The sequence below is a fragment of the Sinocyclocheilus grahami genome, unplaced genomic scaffold (assembly GCF_001515645.1).
Source record: "Sinocyclocheilus grahami isolate Dianchi unplaced genomic scaffold, SAMN03320097.WGS_v1.1 scaffold87.1, whole genome shotgun sequence".
NCBI classification, from domain to species: Eukaryota; Metazoa; Chordata; class Actinopteri; order Cypriniformes; family Cyprinidae; genus Sinocyclocheilus; species Sinocyclocheilus grahami.
Window position 1 is genome coordinate 214,498 of NW_015505266.1, and position 7,759 is coordinate 222,256.

The following is a 7,759-nucleotide window of genomic DNA, read 5'->3' on the forward strand; positions in this document are numbered from 1 at the left end:
CCCCAATTTGAAAACATTTCCGCCTTTCCCCCCCCCCCCCCCCATTTTACAACATGAATGATAATTTCTTATAATGCGGTGCGCTGTTGACCTTTCTACCTAAAAATCAGTCAAATCATGTAATGTGAATGTCATACAGTCTTGCTCGAGTCTAAAAAAATGAGTTGACAGCATACTGAGCCGCGGAAGAGACATTGTTTCTCAAGCGCTTTCCACGATTCTAGATGGAGTGAAACACGGACAAATGCATTTCATTCATTTGTTCATAACCACTCATACCCCACTGATATATAGGCTATAATGTGAAGCAAACTGCACCGCAGATATAAAGTGGCTTTTGTGGATTGATTATCACACTAATCTTAGATTTAATAATTGTATCACTAGCTTTAGCAGCCTTGGAAAATAATGCATTGATCCTATGAACTATGTTTATGATATGTATGTTTATGGAGCTTTCAAAGTTGACATTTGAACTGATAACCCCCCCCGACACAGTTTTGCATAGGGCCCCTAGAAGTCTAGGATCGGCACTGGTTTGGAGGGATATCCTCTCAGTCCTTCTAATGGCGGCCATTTTATGATTTGGTGGATGGGTCAATGCCAGTCAACACAGAAATTAGGACATGTTCTGCATTGAAGAAAGCTTAAATAATATACACAAATGAACAAAAAACATGCACAAGAAACACTTTTTTTAAACATTGGATATTTAAAAAAGTCAGAATTGTGAGTTTTTATCTCGCAATTGTGACTTTATCACTCGCAATTGTGAGTTTATATCTCGCAATTCTGTGAAAAAAAGTCCGAATTGTGAGATAAAAAGTCACAATAACTCTTTTTTTTTTTTTATTCAGTGGCGGAAATGGACTTCCATAATATTCCCTCTTGAAATGTCCAACTCCTGAACATAAAGACATTCTATTATCCAATAAATGTTTGCGTGAGGAAACAACACAGCAATGCTGTCATTAGCATTGCGGTTGCAACCAAATTGTTGAGGATAAACGATGCAATGGTAGTACGGCGTGCAGGTCTACAATTATCAATATGGAGGCTATTTTGTTGTGCTTTATTTAGAAATCTATACAAATATTGGCTGAAGAGGTTGTTTTTGGGAAGTTTTATTTGCTGTTCAATGCTCATCATCTTGCTGAAAGCCGCCATGTTTACGTGACGTCATACAGCCACATTTCTGCAAAATATGTGAAAACGTGCTTGGAAGTCCAACTTCTAGTGGTGTTCTTTTGTATTTTTCCAAGTACATAGTCGTAAATTCCAACATTCCTATCATTATTGTTAAGCATGCACTTCAATCCCATTTGTGGGGGTTGGGCTCCTGCTCGCCCATCCCCCACTGCCAAACTACAAATCCTGTAGGAATATATAATCACCCTTTTGTGATATTTTTTATTAAATATATCTTTACAGATATTTTATACATATGTATATGACAGTTCGTGACTATATTAATATTAATACGATACATAAATGTTGAATAATTTAATGGTCTGTTTTTTGTTTTCCTTTTATGTTACATACATATTTCTGCACCATTGTCCACAACAACATGAAAATCTTCTTTTGCACTTAAACAATTTTTAACCTTAGCTAGCTATTTTCGCGATAGCTCCGCCCCTTCTTCCAGTCAGCCACTCCGAAACGCTCGCCCTCTGAAGCTTTGAGAGCCATTTTTGTTTCATGGCAGAGAGCTCGGCGGCTCTCATTTCAATGCTCTCAGAAGGGACTCGGTAAAAGGTAAGACATTTAAAAAAATATTATGTATTTATTTGTAGGAGGAAGTGCGGTCTTACAGCAGTGTGACATTTACTTAAAGCAGGTTCGCCATAAAGACTCCGTATATGGCTTATGCTCAACTACATTTTAGCCTGGCTTTTTGCGTATTAGTTTTTCTCAAGTAGACACCCAAAGTGGGGCTGAAAAACGTCTGTTGTTTTTGAAACGTTTTTATTCAATCCATTTGCGAGGCAATATTCAACCGGTAAGTATCAGACGAATGTTTATCTCCCCTTTTCGCCAGCTGAACGTTCCTCTATTGTATTGTTGCATCGCCATTTGAAATGTTATTGAATGTTATTCTAAATTACTGACGTTTACTGCTACAAACCTCTGGTTTCGCAGTATCACTTCGCCTCTTGCATATCATTCGATCTGCTTTAACGCTTTGGTTGCTAAGGAAGATTAATTTAGCGTGTAAAGACCGGATCTGTGTATTTTCGTATGCGCTCGTTTACGTCAAACCTCGTGAAGTATCGCAGTTTCGGGCGCTGCGCGATCAAGCTACTAGAAAAACGTGTCTGTATTCATGTATGTGTTGTGAATTTAAATACAGACATAGTATAGATTTCATTTAAAAAAAACCATGAAACAAAAGGCATGCCTATTTTTCAGTTTAATTGTGTAAAATTGTTATAATTTGTCTGACTTACTTTTTTAAACTAAATAAAATCAGATTTGTATATGAACTACAAATTTACAATAATTTGTGTTCAGATGCAATTAACTTTAATTAGCGACCAGTCATAGCAATATCACATTGCCAAAATGTAGCGCTGCATTTTTATGTGGAATAGCTATCTGGGCATTTTTAAAAAGAGCGAATTTGCATTATCTAAACTGTAAATGTTGCCAAAACCTCTGTGTAAGGGCTTTTAGGAGTCTATTCACGCAGGGTGTGTTATTGTGTTCTGTTTAAGGAATTTTAAATTGTCACGCCGTAAATATTCGCTATAGGAATGTTTTTGGCCGTTACAAAACATTTCGCACAATGAGCTATGCTATGCAACAAGATGCTAGATGTTTTGAAAAGCAACATGGCAGCTCAGTGTCATTTTTAAGACAAAGGACTGATCTCATGAATTTGGAGGTTGGGTAAAATATAGACTGTTTACATAACAGTGAATGGCAGTTAAAGTCGGCAAGAAATGAAAATTCGTATAAATTTACCTGAAGTTATGCTGAAGCACTAAATTATCTATTTTCTAAATGAAATTAATCTTGTTGTGAACAATTCATCAATGAATGTTTCATTTTTTTTTCTTCCAATGGAATAGACTTCTCAAGACTTGATCAACTTCAAATCGTTTAGTGCACTTAAACCACACCCCTTTCTTACAATTGACTGCGAACTCTGATTTACACCTGCATTCATCCAGTCAACAATAGATAGAACCGCTATCCAACATTTTTTCTCTTTTTCAAAAATTGTTTAAATGTGCGTCACTATATAAAAAAAAATCTACTAGCTACTTCCGTTAAATCGCAAATATAAAAAACTTTCAACTTGCTTTGTGTTGCACACCAGTTTTTATAATGCAGGAGTGCATTGAGTGTGAACGGCTCTTAACATCTGATTATTTTCTAAAAACTAGCTACATTTTCTAAATGTTACAGATTATAGTACACTATAAAATTATGAAAACACACATCAGTTAGATGTCTTGGCAATGTAAATGCACAGGAAACATTAAATCCCAGTAAGCACGTGCCACAACATCTGTCAAATATTTTGTACAAAAATGTTATATATATATATTAGGGGTGGAACGGTTCACGGAAAAAAATCGAACCGGACGGTTCTCCACACACAGTTCGGCACGCGCTAGGACTGCGGTTCAACTTAAATCTGACAATGAATCTGTAATATGGTTTGCTATATAAATAACACGTAAAACAAACAGGTTTCGGCTAATATATGTTTCTGTTGGTGGATGCGCATTCTGGCTTCCCAATACATTACAACAACAGCATTACAAAAAAAAAAAAAAAACCTGGACAAACCATTCACTCTTGTTCAATGCCGTATGCTGGCATATGAGCATTTATTCTGATTCACCCGGGTGCTGATAGAGCGCGCGCGCACACAGGTGTAACCTGAACAGCACAAGTTGATATCTGTGTTTAAGCTAAATTCATTTAAGCTTTATTAGTTTAAACATTTAAAGGGGTCATAAGATGTTGCTAAAAAGAACATTATTTTGTGTATTTGGTGTAATGAAATGTGTTTATGTGGTTTAAGGTTAAAAAACATTAATTTCCACATACTGTACATTATTGTTTCTCCTATATGCCCCACCTTTCTGAAACGCGTTGATATTTATAAAGCTCATCGGTCTGAAAAAGCGAGGTGTGCTGTGATTGGCCAACTATCCAGTGCATTGTGATTGGCCGAATACCTCAAGCGTGTGATGGAAATGTTACACCCCTTATCATATTTTGATGCCATGTCCGGGCCGGAGCGACCAGACAAAAACATTAAAACACATTTTAAGCGAGGCATTTGTTGCATCCAGTGGGGGTCATAGTTACGGATTATAATGACTTATACTGTTGCGCCGTGTAAACATTTGCGCATCTGCATTTGTGATCGGAGAAATGACAAACAACAAGCGCTACTCTACACTGCTCAAAACTCGCGTTTGAATTGTCTTTAAATATAAAAAACTTACTTGCAGTCTGTGAGTCAGAACAGCCGGCATTGTAGTCTACTCTACCAGGATCAGGAAACAGTCCTCCATAAAATGCGCTGCACACATCTGAATATTTGGGTTGAACTGTTCTGGAACAGTGTTGTTCTAGTTGTGTCCTCTTTTGGAAGGCCAAACAAAGTAGTTTCGCTTTCACAACGAAACACACAGCATCACGCACTGCGGGCTAGAGTGAGCGGAGGCCGGGTTGAGCGAGCGGCGGCAGGCAGGCCTGAGAACGGAACGGCCGGCGGATTCGACGAAGGAGCGATTTAAATCGCATCATATGACCCCTTTAAGAGCCAGAGGACGCGAGCTTGCGCGCGCAGTGAGAAGATTTGTGCTCAGAATGCGTGCAAATTTTAAGCTTTAGTATTGTTTAAATATACAAATTCACACAAAAATTGTCAAAATGCCTGTCTTGGTAAGTATCTTATAGCAGACCTAGCCGACTGAACGTACTGGATCAGTGCATTCTCTTAAAGCGACAGCACTTAATATTAATCATACAGAAACAACAAAGAAATCACTCACTGCTCTTGATTGAATAGCTTTTGTAACTTTAATAAATATTAATCTTTAATTTATACAGTCAAATATGCAATGCTATTTTACATTTCATTACTTTATTCAATTTCTGTACCTGAAAACTAATGTTAGACCCACCTAAAAAAAACTGAAAATTACTGTTTATTATTTGTATTTTACTCTATTGTATTTATTTGTGCTGTTGCTTGTAGTTAGATGGATTATTCTTATTTTCTTTATTTTTATTTGACAGTGTAGTTTTTGCCTAAACATAGCACATACCGAACCTCACCGAAACCGTGACTCTAAAACCGTGATACAAACCGAACCGTGAGTAAGTTGAACTGTTCCACCCCTAATATTTATATATATATATATATATATATATATTCAATACTAACATTCATTCATAACGTATGTTTGATATGTGTGTAAAAGCACTTTTTTGTGAAATCATAACATTCTATTAAGTAAGTTGTGTTTGTGCACTACATTTACACAAACAGTGGATTCAAGTACGTTTTAAGGCAAGAAAAATACTTTATATAGACCTGAATGTTTGGCTAAAAACATTGTGAGAGTTCTGTTGAACACTTAAAGGGTGCTGTTGTGTTGATGTGGCGATTAAAAAAAATCTCTTTACAAAAGGTATGATACATTTACCAATTTTTTTATTTTTCCCAGTAACTAGCAACTTTAAACTTGCTCAGCATGTCTTTTTAAACAGTTGTTCGAATGAGAAAACTGACATTAAAAGATTGTTAGCGCTGTAGTACCCCTAGTGGTATTGATGGAAAAGCAACGTGTATTTGCAAAATGCATCAACTAACTTTCATAGCTAGAAGTGCTTGCATACTTCGTTCTTTCCTGCAGCATTTAGTTCCAACACTAATCAAAAACAGCTGCCTCTTATGTTCAGCTAATCCTGAAGACTTTGATTAGCTTTTTCAGGTGTGTTTGATTAGGGTTGGCGCAAAACCCGACAGAACAGTGGCACTCAGGACTGGAGTTCAATAGCCCTGACTTCACCACAAACTAAATTTTGAATAGGAACAATGCATTCCGAAGGAACTATTCACACCCAGGATGAACATTCTGTTGATGACAGAGTACTGTATGAATTTTTGCAAACTGACAAAAAAAAACCTCACTGACCAGTAATTTGTAGTTATTGATTCATTCTCTTGCCCCGATAGTTCTAGTCTACATGTCTGTTCAATATGTGCATTTACATTTGGAAAAGTAAATTTTAGAGGTTGTCTACAATAGGTTGTCTACAATACTTTAAAACATTCAATACCCTAAACCAGGGGTGCCCAAACTCGGTCCTGGAGGGCCGGTGTCCTGCAGAGTTTAGCTCCAACTTGCCTCAACACACCTGACTGGAAGTTTCTAGTATGCCTAGAAAGACCTTGATTAGGTGCTTCAGGTGTGTTTGATGAGGGTTGGAGCTAAACTCTGTAGGACACCGGCCCTCCAGGACCGAGTTTGGGCACCCCTACCCTAAACGTATAGCAAAGGATGCACATTAAGCTATCTTGCAATCTGATTTTTCACCAGTTTTCAGCTGTGAGCTTCATTTACATTTGAAAATTGAATGGAGTGGGTGCAAATGACTGAGACTTTTAGTGTACTTCATTGGTTGTTTACACCTAGTATTAACATTCATTTCTGTTGGATGGGGCTACACAAGTGTAAACAAGATCCAAAATGTTTTGCGATCTGGTCAAAACATGTCAGAAACACAATTTACATAAACTTTTGAAAATTGAAGTGGTTAAACAAGACACTTTTGCAACACTGGCTGAACACTTGCGAATGGTTCTATTCGCACCAGGTGCAAACATTTGCATACTGACAATCCAATTCTTTTTTTGTTGTTTTTACAGAAAAAAACAGAGTTATGCAAAGAAAATAGGCCAACCGACATTATATGAGCTTATTCCTGATTCTTGAGCCATGGCTGATATGCAATCTAGCGTTTAAGTGGCAGCCATTTTGTCACTTGTCATTGATTGGATTGCTGTTGTCTTTGCAACATGGTGTTTTTGGGGGGGTTTTGCCATATTATCAAGGCATACATTTGTGCATTTCTTTTGGTTTTCACAGTAAAATATTCAGTACTCACTGAGCTCACCCACAGACTATATCTCTCAAAATGCATCAAATGCTTGATCTGTGTTGCTGTATTTCTTGTAGAGCTATTTGACTATCTTCTCCATCTTCTCTGGTTCCTGACCAACTGAAAATTTTAAAATATGAATTTGGTTTTCATTTAGCCTGTAAAACACTCATTTCACTCTTGGTGTGAATAGACCTTTTAGATGTAGATGTGATTCATCTCACATTTAGTGTAAACGGTTATTGTTGGGCGATATGCTCCATAGTCATACCATCCTATCGTCAGCCTATGAGGGCGCCAATACATGATATCATCGTGCTAATTTAATTATTTACTTAGTTTCATAGCTGGGAGTGAACCAACTCCAAGGTAAGGCTAAAAACAGCATAATGTTAGTGTAATCTATTAACTACACATATCGTTTTAGTCAAGTAGCAAATGGGTGTCATGTCATAAAATATTTTGAATATGACTGAGTTTGTACTTAACATGATCACAATTTCATAAACATTGTAAGTTACTAATTATAATGCTTACATTTCCTCAGTTATGCAGCTACAGAAAACGAGCAAGGAACATTTACATTATCAAAGAACATCATTGACTTCAGTCTAGTGTGAAT

At 36.9% G+C, this 7,759-nt stretch overlaps 1 protein-coding gene across 1 annotated transcript in view; it reads left to right on the forward strand.

The window, feature by feature from the left end:
• Nucleotides 1–1,685: 1,685 nt before the first annotated feature.
• Nucleotides 1,686–7,759, forward strand: part of LOC107586916 (coiled-coil domain-containing protein 71-like) — a 29,909-nt gene continuing 23,835 nt past the window's right edge. The window contains exon 1 of the mRNA XM_016274471.1: nucleotides 1,686–1,758. The gene's annotated coding sequence lies outside the window, so the exon portion shown is untranslated. The remainder of the gene's footprint in view (nucleotides 1,759–7,759) is intronic.